Source organism: Callospermophilus lateralis, chromosome 1 (assembly GCF_048772815.1).
Source record: "Callospermophilus lateralis isolate mCalLat2 chromosome 1, mCalLat2.hap1, whole genome shotgun sequence".
Lineage (NCBI taxonomy): Eukaryota > Metazoa > Chordata > Mammalia > Rodentia > Sciuridae > Callospermophilus > Callospermophilus lateralis.
This window is the reverse complement of record NC_135305.1, coordinates 191,189,826-191,212,175: the sequence shown is the minus strand read 5'-3', so window position 1 is coordinate 191,212,175 and position 22,350 is coordinate 191,189,826. Positions and strand designations below refer to the sequence as shown.

Here is a 22,350-nt window from a genome sequence, read left to right as displayed (position 1 = left end):
TGTTTGACTCATTCCCCTGACAGGTATTAATAACAGTATTTCCTATCCCAAAAGCAACCTTCCAAACTCTATTCATGCTCCTTCTGAAAAGCTTCATGCTTCATATTCTTTAGAGACATAAAGTTAAATTCTGATAAGAGATTTGGCTTGTACAGAAGGTCCATTCTTTAGCAAAACCGGACATTTTGTGATAGAAATCAAATTTTAATATGACCTGAGGTACTCCCATCTCTGTATACTGTGAAAAATGTTTACCTCAAAAACTCTCCTTTTATTCCAATACATGATGCTGAGGATAAAAATCAATGTCAAATATTATGATTGCTATTTGGGAGTAATCTGTATATATGTGATCAGCATATAATAAAGGAACTCCAATTTCTGGTTCGGTGGAGTTTTTCTTTTCAATCATCTGATTGCCTAAACATCGATTATGTTACACAATCCAGAACATGTAAAACAGAGGTAATTGCCCTGTAGTAAAGTTATGTTTTATAAATTTTATTCATTTATAACAAAACTCTTCTTTAAAAAAAAAAGTTAATGTTTGAAAACATGCAATTCAATAGACTCCATTCATGCAGACAAAAAAAACTCCATGTTTCCTAAATTGGCCTGAAAATATAAACATGCTTTAGTAAATAGATAAAATGTGACACAGATGTATAACTGAATACTATCCAAATAATAAAAGGCTATAGGTCATTGATAACATGCAAAAATAACACATGGATCTCAAAAATATGCTAAGCAAAGGAAGATATACAATAAAAGGTAACATAACACATGATTCCATTTATATGAAATTCTTAAAAAGGTAACACTTAGTATGTTATATTTCCAGTGTACACAAGTTCTTTGATACTCTTCTTTTCAAGAAATGCCAGAGTCGAATTTCCTCTAAGGTGAATGTGGGCTGAACCTGGTGACTTGTTTTTAACAAACAGAATGAAGTGAAAGTGGCCGTGTGCTCCCTGGGAGACCAGACCATCAAAGGCACATAGCTCTCTGCTTTCCTGTTCTCTCTCAGACCAGTCACTCTGCAGGAAGCCAGTTGCCCTGTCATGAGAACACCCAGGAAGCCATGTGCAGAGCCCGTGCCAACAGCCATGCCAGTGAGCCTACTTGAAAACGAATCATTAAGCCCCAGGTGAGTTTGAACAAACTGCTTTCCTGCTTGATGCAACCTCACGGAAGTAACTGAGCCTCAACTTCCAGCCACACCATTCCCTACTTCTGGGTGAGATGACATGTTTCTTGTTTTAAACTGCTAAGTTTTTGGGGAAAACAATTATACAGCAATACACAAATAATACACACAGTAAAAGAAGACAGATCCATGACTGTCTAGGGTCTGGATTGGGGTGGAGATTGACTGCAAAGAGGAAGCAAAATGCACTGGCACACATCTGTCATTCTAGTTGCTTGGGAGGCTGAGGCAGGAGGATCGCCTGTCTCAAGATAAAAAATTAAAAGGCCGGGGGTATGGCTCAGTGGTAGAGCACCTCTGGGTTCAATCGCCAGTATCAAAATATATCAAAAGCAAAAAAGCAACTTTTGGGGATAAAGGAAATAGTCCAAGTTTCGATTGTGGCAATGTTTACATGAATGTAGACATCGGTCCAAATCCTTCAAACTGTCCACTTCAAATGAGTATATTTTATTGTGTGGAAATTATACTTCAATAAAGCTGTTTAAGAATTTAAAGAGTACTTTTATATTCTTGACACTAACTCAAATCAAATACAAGTGAATGAAGTGGGAACATATTTCCGTCATTGACCAAATGTGCTAAATTTTCAAGTTATGTCTAAGGATGATTAATGTGGTCCAGTGTGAAACCTGTGGTGTATCTAGCAGGGCCCTTCAGTTACTTGATTTCTCTGGAGAAGGGTGGCCTCTACTTCCCTGCTCTGTTGTTCTCTGGCTTCTCTCCTTTGGGTAGGAGGCTCTTGTGGAAATTTGCTTTTTCTGTCTTTACCACAAATCATGAGGACTGTGAATAAACCTGCAAGGATGAGCAAGGTTAATGATTGTATTAATTAGAATAAAAAATGACAATTTTTATTTTTAGATGAACTCTGAAATCTACATCACTTGGCACTCAGAACTGGGTGGACTGATGACAAAGAGCAGCAGTTGAGATCAGTGGTTGGAGCATCTGTAGCCACAATGGGAGTTAGGTGCAAGTTGGGAGGATGCATGGGAGGAATAAGTCTCCTGTCTGAAGAGCCAAGTTCCAAGAGAAGATTATAAATGGCAATTGTGAGGAGCTGTCATAGCTTCTACAAAGTATTAGCAACTCCACACCCTGGATTAATTCTCCAAGAATCAGAAATGCAGAGTGAGTCACTTTAGGGGAGAATTTTTAACCAGAAACTATGGTATATATTCAGATCTTATGATTTCTGAAAACAAACTTTAAAAATCCAAGGCCTACTTTGAAGCAAAGATTAAAACATGGACTAGCCAAGCGTCTTCAGAGGAAAAGGGAGTAGTTAATCCCATGGTTGTACAAACTGGGTCCATAGTCTCTCCCTGAACCATTGATCTCATCATTGCATAAATATGATTATGTATCTGATTATAAGTGTGTGTGTGTGCCTGTGTGTCTTTATTTTGCAGGCTGATTTGTGCAGGCTGAAGTGGCTTTATAAATAGGAAGGAGAAAGAAACTTCAGGCTTTGGTCTAGGGGACAAGGATTTTCCACCTTTCATTCCCCTCATGAGAGAAGTAGCTGAGAATATAGTAATGAGTATCTGTGGTATTTGGACTGGTGACTTCTATGGCCATTTGGTCATATATCGTTAAACCTTGGGAATAAAGGTTAGTGGGGATCAGAATTATGGTGAGTACATGGTGGTAAAAGAAGTAATTAGTAAAAGAAAAGTAACACTACTGCTTTTAAATGGTGAAATAATGATTTTAGCCTACAAGAACTTAGCAACATGAATGTGTTTGTTAACGACACCTTCTTCTATAGTAACAAAAGAGTCAGATTTGTTGTGAGAGTATTAGTCATCTATCTCTGAGTAACAATTATGCCTCAAACTTAAAGGATATTAAGTTTATTTTTTCATATATTTCGAATGGGTCAGGAATCTGGGAGTGGTTTAGTGGAGTGACTCTGGATTGAGATTTTTCACAGGTCATGGCCAACATATTAGCCAGGGCAGCGTTCATCTGCAGGCTTGACTGAGGTTTCATGACCCACTTTCATGGTGGCTTATTCACATGGCAGGAGGGTTCAGTTCATCCAAGTGGATCTCTCCATAGTGCTGTTTGAGCATCCTTACAACATGGAAGCTGGTTTCTCTTAGAGTAGGTGATGGGGGAGAAAAAGGGGAAGCAGCAACATGTTCTGTGATCTAGCCTTGGAAGCCATGTGCTGCCATTCCTGTTGTATTTTCTCCTGTAGAAGTGAGCCATTAAGAACAGCCCATACTCACACATATGGGAATTTGTTCCCACCTTTGCAAGGGAGGAGTGCGGCTTAATTTGCAGATACAAGCTAAAACCACCATAGAAAGGTTAATAAAATATGGTTTGGGTACAAAGAATGGCTACACCCAGAGTAAATTTCTTTTCTTGCCTGCAGAGGAGCTTGAGCAAGAAAACACCTTAGAGATGAATCTAGAAAAGTGACCACACTGTGATCTTGAGCAGGTCACTGGCTAGCATAAGCCTTGATTTGCCTTTTGTGCAAAACATGGGGTGGAGAAGCCATACTAAATAAGTATATACAGGTCATATACTTGTATAACTATTTTGTTCTACATCAAGGAATTTGAACTCTTAGTCAAAGAGTTAAATCTAACATATGAATAACTAGAAGGTTGAAAAGTGTTAGATGTTGCAAGATAATCATTTAAGTAAATGTTCTGAAGAGAAGCTGCAGAGGGTTCCTTCTTTCTCATTCCCCAGCATGAACCTAAGGCTGGATTTGTGTGCTCTGCTATGCTCTCACCTCAGTGAAGGTAGGAGCACCTCTTCAGTCACCAAAATGCCTGGAATATGGTACATGTTTAAAAATCATTGATGATGGAGAAAGCCAGTTAATGCTTACTGACTTAAACACTGGTAAATGAATTCATGTTGAAGCATTAACTAATAACAGAACAATGCAATGTGACTATTTTCCTAAGCCACCCAAGTTTTAGAATTCCAAAGGGTAAAATTTCAGGCATCAGTGACAGGTAAGAAAGGATATTTCTAGGCTGGGAGCCCTTCATGTTTCAGAAATTATATACCCTGGGAGACCCTGGACCTAGAACTTCTTGCCCTTCTTGACTATTCCTCAGTCCTTCCTCCAACCACTGCCACCTTTCACCTTCCCCATGAACTGTGACCTATTTTAAGGATCTATAAAACCCTGGTTCAAATTCCAGTCCAACTCAGAAGTTTCATGATACTTTACCCTACCCAGCCCTCATTTTACCCCACACAGTTAGTATTTCACCAGCTGTTCAATCCGGATGGGGCTATATGTCACCAGGAAAAGCAGTGTCTTAGACCATCATCACTTTTATCTTCACTGTGTGACTATGTCTAAATGGCTAAAACTTTAAAAGTCCCATGATTTAATTCAATTCTGCCTAGGTGTTTGTTGTCAATATGTTAAATATATAATTAGGAGAAGTGAAAACCAAATAAGATTTTTTTTTTTTTTTTGGAAAAGTGCCAGAAAACATTTATGAAAAAAATAAAACACCTTGAAGCTGACTTGTAGGATAGCTCAACTGAGCTTTTTTTTTCCTGGCTTGTTTTCATCTTTCGTTGATCAATCTACAGCAGCATCTTCTTATTAAGGAAACTTAAAAAGAAACGCAGGCAGGACTGGTTTACAGGCTGGAAGGAGTAAGGGAAATAGCTGTGAGAACGATTCTAGCTCTTCCTGCATGTGCTGTTTGTTTTTTTGAGCTAGCCTGAGTGTTGTGGTTTTGGCTTATTTTTTTTATTCCCTTCTTGGAATATTGTTCCCATTACCTTCTCTGTGTGTTGAGCTCTTAGTCATCCTCCATGACCCAAATCAAGTGCCATTTTCTCCTTGAAGCCATAGCCATAAGTTGTTATCAACACAACCAGATGTCCACTCTCCCCTCTCTGATCTATAAGTCTTTGTTTTCATTTTTCTTAATGTCCTCCTAGAGACTGCTTTGGAATAAGATTATTTGCAAACCTATCTTCTCTGTTTTATTAGATGTTAGGTTCCTCGGGAATAGATACTATGTCTTATTCATCCGTATGACTCCCTCCTTGGGAACCCCTTGGAAGGTTATTAGCATACTAGCATTGTATTCAACATGGATTTGTTTTCTTCATAATACTTACTGTCAGGTTGGTATAATCTTCCCAAGACCAGGTTGAGGTCTGAACCACAGAGCGTCATAAAAGAAAGGAGAATGCAGTTTGGAATATTTTTACAAACTGAACAGGAAGAGTACTGTGCTGATTTCAGGAATGTACAAATAGCCAATGCTCATTTACTCACTCTTGTCATGAGCCAGGCTCTGAACTAATTAAGCATTTTGCCATGTTGTTTTCAACCCTCATGTCTTAATAAGAAACTGATCTCTTATTGGAGATCACAAAGCTGGTAGGTGGCAGAGATATGCCCCTAATGGCTTCTGAGTTCTTGCTGTTAACCTTTGACCTATGCAGCCAGGACACACTGACCATGCACCATGGCCTTCTCCTCTTTGGGAATTGTATGGGCAAAGGTGGCTCATGGAACAACCAACAGCTCTTTTAAGTTCTTGTTCTCATTCCTTTCTTGGAAGGATGTAAACTCAAAAGTGGGAATCTGTCACTCAATTATAATAAATTTATCATTAATGTGTAGATTATTATAGGAAAACATCTTTTCTGGTGAGATATATAAATACAGATAAGTTCCCATATGGTAGTACACCCATTGTGAAAGTCTGATTCCAGAACCAGTAGCATTCATATCACCTCTCAACTTATTAGAAAGACAGATCTTTGGGCCTCCTCAGACCTACTGAATGAAGAAGTCTAGGAATGGGTCCCAGCAATCTGTGATTTAAGAAGCCATCCCGGTGACTTTAATGCAGTTAAACTTTGAGAACGAATACACTAGTCCACCGGTTCTTAAATGTTGCTGCACACATTGGAATGACCCAGATTTTAGGAAATACTAATGTTTGTGTATCTCTCCTAGATAATCAGTTTTAACTGTTAGGGTAGGGTCTACCTTCCTCCTAAGCTGATTTAAGTGTTCTATCCTGAGTGGGACACTCTCTATTCTGATGCTGAGGGCTTCTAATATTAGGTATAAACCTTGTTAGTAACAGTGCAGCATTGTCATACTGGTCACAATAATCCTGGAACCTAGAACCAAGCCTGACATGTAATTAGAAGCTCAATAGATATCTGTTAAATGACTGTGCTATGGTTTGATATAAGGTGTTCCCCCAAAGCTCCTGTGTTATCACAGGAATATTCAGAGGTGCAATGATTAGATTATGAAAGTTATAACCTAATCAGTCCATCCTAGTTGAAGTGCTAATTGGATGTACCTGTAGGCAGTAGGGGCATGGCTAGAGGAAGTGGCTTATTGGGGATGTGTGTCCTGAAAGGGCTCATCCTCCCTGTGACCCCCTTCTCCTCTCTCCCACTTTCTGGCCACCATGAGAAAAGCAGCCCTTCTGCTCCAAGCCCTTTCACCATGATGTCCTGCCTCCCCTCAAGTCCAGAACAATGGAGTTTGCCAACCATGGACTTAAAACCATGAGCCAAAATAAAATTTTCTTCCTCTAAGTTGTTCTTGTCATGTATTTTGATTGCACTATGGAAGCTGACTAACAGAGCATCATGTCACATAATATTGTGATGCTTCACAAAGTACATATAATAATGTTTATTCATATTATAACATTTTACATTTTTCAGTAGGTATTCAAAAACTTTGCCCCAAATGGACTTATGCCAATGTACTGTGTCTTAGATATACCATTTTTTTGTTTTAATTTCTGCAAAATAGTTGCCTCCACTTATGAGTTCTCTTTCTTCCCTCAAGTGACCTTGATCAAGAAAAGCTGCTTAGGAGACACTCTCTGTGTTCTCTTCCTGCTCCCATTGCCCATCCCTATTACCTTTTAAATACATGAATTGAAGTTGCCCACATATTTGGCTATTTATCCTCATTGACGCAGAGACTCCTTAATAGTAATAGATTACTCATGTGGTCTGTGCCTGGCACACAATAGTTGCTCAATACACATTGTTCAAAGGGATGAGTTATGCCTGCAGCATTATCCTACATTAGACAATCTTCTCCTAATCCAAATAAGGCCTTTTGGATCATATAATAAAGCAAACAATTCTGCCAGATAGATACTGACATTGGTGAGAGGTGCTACTTTGAGCTGCTGGCCACTGTTGGGATTAATATCTAAGCCCCATGAAATACGTTGGCTGAAGTTTTTTGGTTCTATCTGATTCTACTCGTATACAGAGAGCTGTTTGGAAGCTTCAGTTTAGAACCAACTTGTTAAACCTGACCATCTGTTGGGAAGGATTTTATTTTAGATGAGAACATCTGGGTCCCCATTTGTACTGGCTGAGGTTAATAGACCTGACAACCTTTCCCTGTTCTCAGCAGGGAGCATGTCCTGGACCGGTTATGGAGGAGGCAGCTGAACTTTCCACTGGTTGTTCTCAAGTGCACTGTGCTCACCTGAAGCCTCTTTTATATTCTGCCTTTTTTCTTAAAATTATAGCTTTCTGCTCTATGAATGGCATTCAACCAAGAAGCTGTATCAATTAATATGATGTTGTGGTAGATCATGAAGAAGTAGGATAAAGCAGGATGTCACAAGCCTCAGTCAAATTTGAAACTACTTAGATGCATGACGTTGATTAAAAAAATGAAACAAAATTAGACCTCTCTGAGTGTAGTCTTTTCAACTAAAAAACAATGAGTAATAAAAATATCTATGTGGCTTTTGGGGGGATAGAGTTAAATAATATTTATCAAAGTACCCAGCATTTTAATCAAATGTCATCATTATTTTTACCTTTCAGAAGGTTACTCCTTTAGAACTTCTGCAGGACTTTTACGTACATTTGATTTGATTCTCAAAACAACCATTGCAGTTTGCATTTTCTTGGAAGCAGATTGTGAGGCAGGTTAGTGAGCAGGGTGTTTATTTCAGAGCATTCTTGGGATCAGCACCTATGGAAGAGGAAGAAGGAAGGAAAATACAGCAGAAGCAGAAGTTGAACTATGACCCCATGGTTGACAGAAGGGGGCTATGGAGCAAGAAGGGCCTGAGGAAAAGTTGTCATGAGTTGGGCAAGAGCTCCAGGTGTTTATATGCCTGCACCTGGCAGTCACTGAGTGAGGTTGCAATGCACCTGATGGATAAGGGGTCTTGGGCAAGGCACTTCCTGCATGAAGTGATTGCTGAAGGATGGCCCCAGAATCCCTCCTAGCAGCTAAGTGATGAGTTCTTCACTTCAGGGGGAGCTGGTGTTGGCGTGCATCCCAGGCCTGGAGTGTCTTTCTTAAATAAATGAGATAGAGGGGTGTGTGTGTTTGTGTGTGTGTGTGCGCGCGCGCGCGTGCGCGCATGCGGATAAACAAAGACGATAGAAGAGAGGAGAGAATGGAATCCAAATCCATTTTTTCTAATTGGAGCCCTTTGGGGAATTAAGGAAATTTTTTTTACCAAGAGTGATTTGCTTTAGACAAAGATTCATTTGAGCATAAACCTAAGTAATCTCCCCAAGCTTCCCAGAGAGATGAGAAAGTTTACTGAAAATTCTATTTCTCTGTAAAAACAAAAAAGAAAGAAAACATTACCGATTCATAAATAGGATGAGTCCAGGAGGAAGTTGGAAGGTATCAAAGTAAGAATTGCACAGGAAAAAATTTAACAGGTGAGAAGACTTCTATTCAGTCTATTGCCACAGGGGGAGTCACAAATATTTATGACAAATATTTATGTCACAAATATTTGTGACTTCATATGTCTTCATGAAGTCACAAATATTTCTCATTGGAGGTATTTTTAAGGGCTGGAGTGAGGGAAGTATTGGCTATCTGTGGCTACTAATTGACTTACATAAAGGAAAAGGAAACCTGTCTCTTCATGAAAGGGGGTAGCTTGGGACATTAGGTTCCTTCTAGTTTTAACAGGGATTGGATAGCAGAGGCTACATCTTTCAGGGATGACATGCCAAAGACACGGTTCCAGGGCCATTGAGAAAGATATTCCCTCGGTCTTCAAATTGTCTGGTCTTCTAAGGGGATTTATTTCAAATGGGACAAAGAACGAATTTGCAATTATAAGTTTTGTAAAGTAAATTGCTTTAAGAAAAGGAGGTCAGAGGCCTGCAGTCAGGAAGAAACTTTTCCCTGTCTCAATTTCAGGCAAACAGAGGGAATATTAAGACTATTTTGGCCAGAGCTTTTCTTTGGTTAAGCGTTTTTAGAGGAGCCCAAGAGTCAGAACTGGGTGCTTGGTTTGACAAGCAGGCCAATTAAATCTGCTTGCAGCAAGCAGCACTCGGCATGATGGGCCCGTGCTGAGCTGCCTTGAGATGCACACTAGGATGCCCACTATCCAGACAGGTCTATGTAAGTCAAAGTCCAACCAGGATAACAGGAAGCATCACGTATTCAAAACAGAATGAATTGTGGTACCTTTTTAAAAACCTTAGCAATGAAAATAATATTTACTCATTGCAGCAATCTGAAAATAGAGGCATGGTAATCACTACTGATAGATTTTTTTAGTGACCTTATAAGCATGAATAATCTGATTTTTTTCAGGTATCATCAGCCTAGAGATGATAATTGAAGATGCACTGACTTTGTCTTCCTGGTTACGACGGGACATTTAGCACGGCCTCTTCCTTTCCCCTGTATATACCAGAGATTTCTGGGATCCTTTTTGGGGAGAGGATGTTGCAGGTGTCAAATATGAGATCAGAACCCAATTCTCACATGTAGTTGCACTGCTGGCCTCTACCTGCTTTTCAGCCTAGGGAAAGGCTAGCCTGGGCTCATGGATGGCACTCTACCTTGTTGGGCTAACAGTTAAATCTGCTTCTTGTGCAGCTCAATTCTAGTAGGTAAGGGACAAAGCACATTACAATCAAATAGTCATGTTTGTAGGGTCTTTGGCTGATCTGGGTATGTTGACCCTGAAATCCATTGCATGTACTTCCAGTGGACCCCTAGGACATATTTCCTAGAAACTAGGAGGTGGAAGAAAAATGCATCCAGGGAAATACTCTACCTTTCTCTCTGCTATGACTTCCCCATGGCTCCACCTCCATGGTTGGACAAGCCAACCTTGGCCCCTGTTGTTACCACTGTCCACCCATCTCCTGCAGGTGAAAGGGGCTTATCCACCACCCTAACTTCATCCCCTGTTTTCACCCAGCTGTTCTATCACTTGGGAGTTAAATTCTCTCAATTTAAAACAGAGTGATTTTGCTGAACTGAACTGTGATTGGTATAGTCTTTCTCTGGATAACCAAAATAGAACCTAATATAATCTTTATTCTTCAGACTCTTATTTTCTCTGGGGACTCCCAAAGGAGGATTTTGGTATGGTTTCAGACTCCCTCAACTGATGAAAAAGAAATGGAAGTAATGTCATGTTCGCTGAAGTTACATTTCTCCCTCGCAGCTATGTTGCCAGTGCAGACTTGCAGAAGGAAAAGGCTGAGTTCATTTGCAAGCCCTAGAAGCTCCCTTCTGCATGTGAGGTAGAGAAAGGGAGAATTGGTGGGTTACAGTGAGACCTTTTAAGAAGCTCTGAAGTAGCATCCTGTTGCTTAAAAGAAAAGAACATTCTCATTTCTCATGGTATAAAACCATTCTTCTTTCAATATGTTACAAATATCTAGGACAATTAGGACATGCTTAAGTGAGTAAACAGTTGTATTTGTGGACATACTATTTTTAGTTACTTCTCTTTCTAAGCAATTATGCAAGGCAATACAGTGTTCACCTTTCCCCCATAATGAATGCTGTAAATGGCATTCAGTTAAAAAAAATTATATTTTAGTTACTGGAAACTGTAAGTCATTGTTGATGCAAAAGGTTCTCATAATTTGTGGATAACTAAGGAAAAATGGTCCTCAAAGACATTTATATAAAGCGTTTGGCATTTAGGGCTTGGATGGGAATAACCACTGATGATCACTTTGGCTCTCATTTTCTTATGCTATCATTCAGCCTTCTGGCCCACTCTTCAGGGTCACCCCCTTTCTATCCATCATTTTGTAATATACCTTTCTCCTTTTAGTCATCAGAAAATCCCTTTATAGCCCTTAAATATGAAATAGGTTAATGAAAATCAATTATAGTAGCTTACATTTAGACATAAAAACGTTGCTGGAAATATAAGATCATGGCTGTTTTTTGGTAATGCGTTCTAAGGTTAATGGGTTTCTATACTTATGCTTGAGTGCTGGAATGCCTAATAATCCCTCATTGTAAGAGTCAGAAGTCTTAAAACTGAAAGTCTACTGTGGCATATGTGATGGTGGCTCCCTAGTATCTGCGCACAGCATGCGTAGCCGTGTGGGTCATGGGGTGGTGGCCTCTGGACAGGTGGCTTCCATTGGTAGCAGCAACTTGAACATTCAGAGGTCTGCACTAAGGGCTTTGTAAAGTGTAGCCAGGTGGGCTGGGAAGGTGGAGACCCCAAGATCATTCAGAAAAACAGGCTGTTCAAGCACTACTCTCAGGAACTCCAGATCATGTCTGAGGGCCAGTTGGACCAGTTCATGAAAGCACTCTGGGACACCCTCCCAGCCCCTTTGAGAATTACTGGCTACTAAGGCCATGGAAAAGAGATTCTTCATTGCTTGAAGAACAAGTATTTCAAGGAATCAGAGGACCTAGACGTGAATAGTTAGAAAGTTGAAATTCCCCAGCCATTGAGTTGGTATCCTGCCTGGCACAGAAATTTAAGTCTTGAGAAAGTCTCTACAGTTGGAAACGTTTGTCAGTCCCTGGTTAGTGAAATCAAATCTGGAAACCTCGGTCTTCAGGAAACTGTCAGCATGATCTGCCGCTCCGGCCTAAGTTCAGCCACTTCATAAGATCTTAGAGATACATGTGGAGCACCTGGATAGAAGACCACACAGTTGATTGAAAGGCTGCAGGCAGACACGAACCTCCCCTTTCCAGAGGGATGTGTGATTGCTAATGACATGGACAAGAAGTATTGGTCTTTGCTCTTTCTTTCTTTTTTTTAAAATATTTTTTTAGTTACACATGGACACAATATCTTCATTTTGTTTATTTATTTTTTGCTGCAGTCTGGCTGCAGCAAACTAATGGGGGGGGGTGACGAGCAACTTGTGAAGGTTGATACAGCGGGAGTGGGAGCTGCTTTATTACTGGACAGAGAGGTATATATACATAACTGAATACACAGCTTAACTTAATTAACATAAACTAGATACAGCAGTCAACCAATAAGGAATCCTCATCATCTTAATTATTACACACAGCTTAACTTAATTGACATAATCTAGACACAGCAATCAGTCATTAAGGAATCTATCATCTTAATGGCTCGCTGGCGTTACTCAGAAACCACTCCTCTTGGCAAGGTGCCAGGCACCATCTTGACTCTAACAATTTTTTATGTGGTTCTGAGGATTGACCCCAGTGCCTCACATATGAGAGGCAAATGCTCTGCCACTGAGGCACAACCCCAGCCCGCTCTTTGCTCTTTCATTAAACCTAATAGTTAAGCTGTCCCTCCATCATGGTGGTAAGCCATGAGACATCCAGCATACCTCACTCACCATACATATGGGTGGAAGAAAAGAGGTTCTCTTCTATGACCAAATTCTGTGTGATATCTCTTACAGCAGAGGCAGCACTATGAGAAAAAATATCGATGTTTGGAAGAAGTGGACCACCTTAAATTGGTGGCTTACAGCTACCAATCACCACTCTAGGAGCTGAGAAGTTAGTAGAGGGTAGTGGAGTGATCACTGCACATGTTCTCTAAACTGCGTGGAGGATGAAACAGTCAAAGCATCCCTTGGAGAAAAGTAAAGAGTGCTCCTGAGCTTGCTGATGTATCTGCTAAATCACCAGGACTGAAGCGAGTGCCAGGAGTTACACAGTGGATGGTTATGACTTGGGATGGGCAGTGGTTAACAGACTGGGCATGTGTTCCCTACCACAGGCATACCCAAATTTGACCTATCATGTTCCTTCCAAAGGACCTGGGAAAGTTACAGGCCATGCAGCTAGAGTCATGTGTTAGAATATCAAATCATCAAAATACTGAAGGGTACTTTGTGGCTGCATTATTAAAAAAATCTTTAATGCTGTGGAGAGAATGTCAACATGATCTGCTGGTCTAGGGTGAATCTGCAGACCAGTGAAACCACAGATAAAACCCAGAAACTTCCACAAGGTGAGGCATGAGGCACTGGTAGACAGACACCTTGGAGCCCGAAAGTCAGTTGGTTACTGGAACTGGTGATACAGAAATAACTTGAATGCCTGAGAATTTAGAGAGTAATGAAAATTAAAAAAAGATGTTATGTGTGGTCCTCCTCTATCAACGAAAATGAAATTATTTAGATTTAAAGATTGGTTTGCCTCCATTCCTGAAGATGACCCTTTATTCCCACCTATTGAGAGATTTCACACTTTGGATCCTTCATTCCCAAGGATGAATCTGTTAATTTAAACTATATAAGGGAAGGAAAGTCAACTCTACATGGTTTCTAAGAAGCCAAGGAGTGTGCTGCTGAATAACAGTGGAAAGAGGAAGAGGAAGGTTATTAACACACGGACACAAAAACCTGCTGTTGAAATAGCAATGGTGAAGAATTCGATCATCTTCCAGTTGACACAGGAGAGATTGTATCCATTGTATCCATTTCATAATTCAAGAATTATTGCTGTAATAATGGAATAATAATAATGTAATAATGAAAACATGGTTGACCCTGGAAAATCCATTTTTTTTCTTTTTTTAGAAAATTCAATAATGAAAAGTACAGTCTAACCAAAACCTGGCAAAAGGAAGCGTCATTCTTAAGTATGACCTGGATTCTGCAAATCCAGGTATGCTGCGGAGCCCTACTGTGTTGTACAGATGGCAGGGGAAAGGCCTGGATTCAAGAATGAACAGCTTCATTGTCTCCGGATGATGGTGCTGGAGAGAGGAAAGAAGAGATCATTCTGACCAATGACAACACAGCCAGCTCTGGACTGCCAGAGGACCAGGGGGGTGAGGAGCTGAAGGGCAGAGGAAGCTGGCCTTCTGGAAGCCAGTCCAGGCTGTGACCCCACCACACCCAGTCCACCCTGGGAAGGATACCCAACACACCACTGGCCTGCTCTCTGCTGGTCGTTTGAAAGAGACCAAATCCAGAACTTCTGAACTATGAAGTATTGTTTTTTAAAACTGAAACCTGGTGGGTTGATGGAGCAGTCTGGGAGGATGGGTATGTAGAGCTTACGAAAAAGTAATTTTTAGCCCTTAGGAGTTGCTCATTGCACAGTGTTCTGTGGCAGAGCTGGGTCGAGCATGTCTATGGCTGTACCAGGCTTTCACCGTCAAGTGAAAGAAAGAAAGAAAACTGCTGCTCCTGAAGGTTCAGGACCCTTTGTTAGCCTACATTGGTCTTAAAGTCCAGTCTCTCAAATTATTTATGGGAAGAATTTACAGCTCCTCACAAAGTCTTGGGAACTGCCATCTGCTTTCAAAACAGTGTCGAGTTGCCGTCAGCAGTGGGATGGTAATGTGTGTGGGGTTTTGTATCAGGGCCTCAGATGACTTCTGTGTTTTTGTACTGAGGGCGAATAACTTTTCAGAGTAAGTGCTGTGTAGTGAGTTGGAATACTAATTATGGGGCTTTATGTGCTTTTACTCAGTTTTTATTTATGGGGTTGGGAATCTATTTTAAATGGTTTGGGTATCCTTGGGATGTTTAAATAAAGAGCTATTAGTGACAATACAAAAAAAAAAACAAACAACAACAACAACAACAACAACAAAAAAAGGTGAACCAAAACAAAACAAAAATATCCAGCAACAACAAAAACTGAACATTGGTAACCATTCTGCAGGGCTTCCTGAGGTTGTTGGATACATAAAGAGACTTGTGGGTAGAATTTCTCTTTATTGATTAGTGTCTTCAGGGCATGTACCACATTTTTTCCCTTTACTTTGTGTCTTGTTCCTTAGAAATGAGTTATACTGTGTGTTCAGTACAATTTTAATAAATGTGTGGTGCCTTTGCTAGTTTCTTGATGTGGGTATAGAAGTATGCTAAAAGTCAAGAGATGGCATCTCTGGTATCAGAATCATGTTTAGATATTGCTTTCCTGGACAGGTTGTCAGGCTAGCACAACCTAAAGGCAACTTCTAGATTCAGAGTTTCCCAACTATGTAATTTGGAGAAGATATAACCTGTTTGAGTTTTAGTGCCTTTGTTTATAAAATAGCAGGCTGGAACAGTCAATGTTTCACTAGCTTTAATAACAAATTCAGTAATTACATGTGAAAAATATCTTGTAAATTTTAGAGTATAAAACACATATAATGAAGTTTTGTTAACTTGCAGAGAGAGAGAGATGTGAGATAAAAGATTGGAAAAATGTCTTGGCCAATATGTACAAAATGTTTACAAATTCTTCAGTCTCATATCCTTGTATTTCAGGATGGTCTGTGCCATCTTTATTGTTTTGTTTTGGGGGGGGGGGATACAGGGATTAGACTCAGGGACACTCAACCACTGAGCCACACCCCCGGAACTATTTTGTATTTTATTTAGAGACAGTATTTTATTTAGAGTTGCTTAGTGCCTTGCTTTTGATGAGGCTGGTTTTGAATTCAAGATCCTCCAGTCTCAGTCTTCTGAGTCTTTGGGATTAGAGGTATGCATACTGCGCCAAGCTGAATCTCATTTTGACTTAATGAATTCATTGCTGGTGTGCATCCACTTCTACCATGACTTGTGCCACTCATGACAACTAACATATAATGATGACTAAGGTCCAGGAAAGGAAGAAATTATAAATTTCTCTTCTCATGGAAAATGTCTTTTTCAATATCCATGTACTTGGAGTTCATCAACCTGATTTTCACTCTCCTGAGCCCTAAAAGTGAATACTCCATAAAGATAAAAAATGTCTATGAAAAAAAAGTTTTTAAGATCATGAAGAAAGGAAATATGTTGTAAACTATATTAAGAAAAAAATAATGTACCATCTTGTTAGGTAATAGTTTTTAATGCTGGTGTATGTTAGTTTTTTTTTTTCTTTCAAAGTTAAATTGACAAGCTTTGAACTGAGGGCTCAGTCACCTGAGAAAGCAGTTCAAATGTTCATGATGCAGAATGCAGAGAGAACCTTGGAATTATGAGTATTGTTAATGTGAGAGGACTCTTCATGTCTTACAGATGGATAAATATCAGTAGTAGTAGTAGTAGTAATAGTAGCACAATTATTAGAAGATGTATTATCTATTACTAAGAATAATAATTACATATTTATTGTATCTTTGGTATACAAGTCATTGCTTTCATATATAAATACTGCAATAGCAGATTACCTAAGGAAACTTTTAATCTGCTACTTGGCAGTTTACTCTATACATGGACCAATATATTGGATAAATTGTTGAGTAAGCAATTCATGTGAAGACTGAATTTCTCCTGTAACACAAACTCATCTGGCCAAGTTTATGAGGATATTAAAGTAGAGCCTCATATAAGTCACACTTTCTGAATTTTGATTTTGACTGAGAAATGAAAGTAGCGATAACTAACCTGCATGTTAGTTCACCATGTACCGAGACATCAGTGGGATCTGATCCTAATCACTGCCCTGAGGATTGAATGAGATTCTATTTCAAATCTGCTAGCCCTGTGGAATCACTTAGTAGCTGTGTGGTACATGCTTGTTTTGTTTCTTGCCATGAAACTCACTCAGATGACTGCTCTTCCTCCTAAAAATAACCCTCAACAGTCTTGAGTTTCAATTATATATGACCATTTCATTATGGTAATAAATGAGAATATAGACAGCTATGTTCTGCATAGTAATCCAGCTAGAATCCCAACTCTGAATGCTAGACCAGCACCTATCAAGGACATTGCTATCCCTGCTGCTGGGGATCACATGCAATTAGAATATTCTAGAAAAACTGTTACTCCTTATTGCTTCAATCTCAAATCTTCCTCTGAGTCTTACCTTGCTGATTGAGCTTAACTTTGAGAGGCAAATCTCCAAGGCCTTTATTTGGGATAGGGTCCCCTACTGGCATGTCTGTGTTCCCTGTATTCTGGAGTACTACTTTGTTCTTTTGACCTATGGCGGGTAGGTGCAGAGACTCCCTTAAACTACCCTACCTTATCGGCCTCATGGGAGAATAGAGAAAGTGTACAAATCAAATACTTCTTAAAAGAGAGAGAGAGAGAGAGAGAGAGAGAGAGAGAGAGAGAGAGAGAATGAGAATGGTAGTTACATTTTGTTCTGTTTAGAATACCTTTATTTCTCCTTCATATACAGCAAAACACAGTGTTCCATTCTTTTTCATAACAACCCTGTTTTGTAAACTTGATACTATACTACATTTTATCTGTATCTTATAATAGAATCTCTTCTTTTGGGGGGTCAAAGTATGTGTATGTTAGTGGAAAAAGGAAGAGTGAAGTATTTTATTGCAGAAATCAACAGAATTACCCAAGAAAGTAGGTATTATTATTATTATGGGTATTCTTATGGAGAATAAGAACTTTTTTATTTAGAAATGGATCCCTAAATATGCCAAAAATGCTTGAAATGTGAATAAAGGTGAACTGAAATTTTGTTTTAGTTTAGACATAGCCTGTGCAGATTTTGTGGTTACCAATGTCCCAGGAAATGAGTGGGTAAATACCTAAATAAGTACCTAAATAATTATGCCTGCAAAACTGGGAGCTCTTCTGGGGTCCAAGCTGTGGGCATGTGAGTAAATGAAATGCTCCATGCCTGGAAGCATGTGCACATATTGTGTATGGCAGGAGGGAAGGGGATGGTGGGAGGAAGCTCATTTGTAGGCCAAGCTGTGTGGGCAGAGCCATTTTGAGGAAACTCCCATAACATTCACCAGCTGCAGAACTCTGTGTATTTGTGAGGGGCCAAATTTACACTCTGTTAAAATAAGCTTAACGGAATCCACCAGAGCTAGTTTTCAAATGAAGCCCACTCCCACATCAGCCATCTGAACCAACCAAATGCAAAAGGGAGGAAAAAGGTTTCTGAAGGTAATACCCAGGTTAAACTCATGCCCAGCAACCGTGTGGCCAGTGCATTGAACAAGGAAGATTCAAACGATCAGAAAATGTATTTATTTTTGTTTCTCATTCACTCTTTAAAAGTTACTTGATGGGAGTGGTCCTTCCTCTAGTTATGGATGGAAACAGTCAAAACTTACGGAAAAAAACATTTTAGGTAGTAGAATTTCATGGTCATATGAAACCACACTCATGACTGCATTTTAGCAATTGAAAATGATCTGTTCTAAACGATCATCAAATACAGAACTTGATTGAATGTTAGATATCCTCCCTCCCCCTCACTCAGACTGAGATGATGAAGTGTACAGTCTTTCTCTTTCTAACTATATCTTTTTTTTGCATTTATACTACAGATTCTGATTCTACCATGAGCTGGGGTAGATAAGAAGGGAGGGGAGGAGGGAGAACATTCACCTGACTGCCAGAGTCCAAGGTTAGCCTTGAGCTCCCTGACCCTGTAGGATGTGTAAATTTGACTCTTCACATTAGTACTCTGCTGGATTCTTAGGAGATTCCCTCTCTGAGACTCCCTGACACTCATTCTCTTGATTTAGTGGGATCTCTCCTGCTGGCTATTCCTTGGCTCTGTTCGACTTCTGCCTTCTCATAGGTCAGTACCTATTCCTATTGCTGTAAACTTTCTTTCCCTGCCAGGTCACTTTCTTGGGTAATTCTGTTGATTTCTGTCTCCTGGGTATTGTCATACTCCTAATATGAAAAAAAAACAAACAAGAGTGTTAAATTCACCACAATACAGCAAGGTGAAGATAGAACAGGTAAAACCAAGGATAGGACAAAAAAAGGGCAGCAGCAAAGCAAAGAGGTGAGATAATTCAGAAAGATGATGGAGAGTACCGGGGCTTTTCCCTCAAAGTTTGTTCCCTTCGTAAGTGGCGTGAGCTCCTTTCATTATGATCAGCTGTTGTTCTTGACATGTGGCGTTGGTTGTTGTGAGTAAAGGAAGATGGAGATAGGAAGAGCCTTTCTGAAACTCAAAAGGGTCAAGATCTGTCTCTTTCTTCCTTTTTCCTGAGTCACGGGGACAAAGGAGCCCAATGTGGGACAGAGGTCAAAAAAGGAAGGAAGGTTCCCAAGTGGCCTAGTAGCACAGACCCCTGTAAAAGAAGCACAGAGCACAGGACAGACTAGGAGGAAAAACAAATTGGATATAAAATTATCAACACCTTCTCCTGAAACCCAGAAGAAGGAGAGGCAGAAGATATGGACATAACTAGAAGAGTGAAATCACCAAGATCCTCACCTCTGAATTCTCTGGAGTGGAATAGCCTGTCCTTCCTCCTGGTGACTTCTCCTAGCTAATCAGTTGTCTTCCCTGGTTTCTCTTGGTCACTACCTGAATTTGGGATGGTGGCCATTGGGGTATACTTCTTGGGTGGAGGCTTTAAATGAGATCTGGTTTTCTGAAAAATTATCTGGAGAATGAAAGGGGGAATACTAAGTGGGCAGTTGGGAAAAGAAGGCACCAAAAGAAAAATACAAGGTTCTCAATATCAAGATTCTTCTTAATACCATTTCAACCTTATATTCTTTTATGGCATTCCTTGTCTGATCCCTATTAGGCACATCTCATCTATGAATGGGGAGGCCGGATTAGTTGTCAAGTGCAACCCTTCGTCTAGCCGCCATGATTTCCTTAGCCTTCAGACCTAGTCATCTGCTTCCCAATTTCAAGGACTCATTTAAAGCCTTCCCAGGATTAAGTTCAAATCCCTCACAATGCATGGAGTCAGTGGGTTCCACAGCCCCTTCCTAATTGGGAAGTTGTAAATTTCGGATCACCTCTCTCCCCCGAAGAAATCTTCCCAAATCTGTTCTCTCCTTTTATAACCTCTTTCTGGGTCAGCTATCTGGCTGGTCCTCACTCAAGGCAAGTGCTGTTCATTTCTTTCATGCCTAGAGCTGAATTGCATTATCATTACAGTGCTGCCTTAAGATTTCCCAGTTCCTGACTTTGCCTTGGCCATGAAAAACTACCTTAGTATAGGTGGGTGGCAGTCTATCTAACCCCAGTAAAACACACAGCACAGCAAAACTTTCTCAGACTCTAATACTTTCTATCCAGTGGATATGATTTATGTCTTCTTATTTTGGTGGCATATCGCAAAGTAAATCAATGGTCCTCCCTTCCCAAGATAGATGCCACTACTAATAAGGTGGCCTCGGATCTATTTCTAAACACCAAAGAGTCTGACTTCATTGCTTTTTCTAGTTTCTCCCACAGAGAAATCAGCTCATTATCCATCATAACGGGGGCAGCACTGAAGGCCCCAGAGAGTCCTCAGAGCATCCACCTTCCTGCCAGCACTAAATTTACTCTAGAAGGACTTTTTTCTTTTAGCAATTTAGCAATTGCATGAGTGTTCAGGGGTTTCTTTGTGGATATTTTTTTTTTTTGAAAAATCATACCTGAGGCCCTCTAGACATTTGAAGTATTTATTAGTATCTTGCAAAGTTAGAGGGTCTAAGTTTTCCTTAATTAGATTGGTATCAGACTTTTCAAGCTACTTTCTATAGTGTGCTAAAGGAAGGAAAAATGCCCAAAGGAAAGAGGACATTGGTAGTTGATGGGCACCTGCCCCTCTACTGAGACTTCTTAGGTGTGTTCCTTTAAGGCATACCTGTGTTTTATCATAGAATGTGAAAACCCAACTCTTATTGCCCACGTAGGCATGTTTTGCCAAAGTTTCATATCTGCCTTCTAATATTTTATCACTTCCTATGCAGTTATCCTCTACTGAAGTTTAAAATTGCTCCTTTGAGATGTGTTTCATGCAACAGAGGAAATATTCACTTAAAATTATCCATCATTGGCTTCTTCCTCTTCCTGGCAATGTCAGAGTGACTTAACATCTCTGAGCCTCAAATTCCTCATCTGTGAAATTGGGATAATTTTGACTGCATCACAGAATTGGGAGTGTTCAATTACAAAAAAAATATGCTAAGTCCATGAAAGGGTGCTCAGTAAATATTTATCCAGTGTATGGTATATACAACTAGAGGCCATGTTGAAAAACATCTGCAAGGCAGCTGGTGGTGGATGGATTGCCCAGCACTGCCAAGTTCATGTTTCTTAAAGAGATGGTCAGGGACGTGCCATTGCCCAGGTCAAACACAGAAACTGGGGTGGGTGAAACTGTAACCTTCTTTTCTCTTCTGTTCTTTCCACCATATATTACTGTCATTTGTTAAACATCACAGTTTTTTAAACATTATTGCTTTTCACTCTATGGGAGATATTCTAAACTATTTAATACATATAAAACCTGCTGTGATACATTGGCGAAAAGATAACCTCTTCAGTAAAAGGTGCTGGGAAAACTGGAAAACCATACATAGTAGAATGAAATTGAACCTGTCTTTTACCCTGCACAAAACTCTACTCAAAGTGGCTCAAGGACCTAGGCATTAGACCAGAAGAAAAATAGGCCCAACTCTCCACCATGTTAGCTTAAAAACTGACTTCTTCAATAAGACTCCTAAATTAGCTCAAGAAATAAAGTCAAAAATCAATAAATGGGATGGTATCAAATTTAAAAAGCTTCTTCATAGCAAAGGAAACACTCAGGAATGTGAACAGAGAGCCTACATAATGGTAGAGAATCTTTGCCACCTGCTCCTCAGATAGAGAGCATTGATCTCCAGGATATATAAAGGAATCAAAAAACTTAACACCAAACCCAATCACTAAATGGGCAAGGGAACTGAGCAGGCACTTCATGGAAGAAGAAATATGAATGGTCAGCAAACATATGGAAAAATTTTCAACATCTCTAGCAATTAGAGAAATACAAATTGAAGTATACTGAGATTCGATCTCTAGTCTGAATGGTAATTGTTGACAATAACAGTAACAATAAATGTTAATGAGGATGTGGGGAAAACAGTTCACTGATAAATTTTTGGTGGGCCTGCAAATTGGTTCAACCCCTCTAGAAAGAAGTATGGAGATTCCTCAGAAAACTTGGAATGCAGCCACCATTTGACCCAGTTATTCCACTCCTCAGTTTATACCAAAGGACTTA

General features: G+C 39.8%; 1 pseudogene; it reads left to right on the top strand.

The window, feature by feature from the left end:
* The first annotated feature begins 433 nt into the window (after positions 1 to 433).
* Positions 434 to 14,306, top strand: LOC143399595 (RNA cytosine C(5)-methyltransferase NSUN2-like; annotated as a pseudogene).
* The last annotated feature ends 8,044 nt before the right edge of the window (positions 14,307 to 22,350 follow it).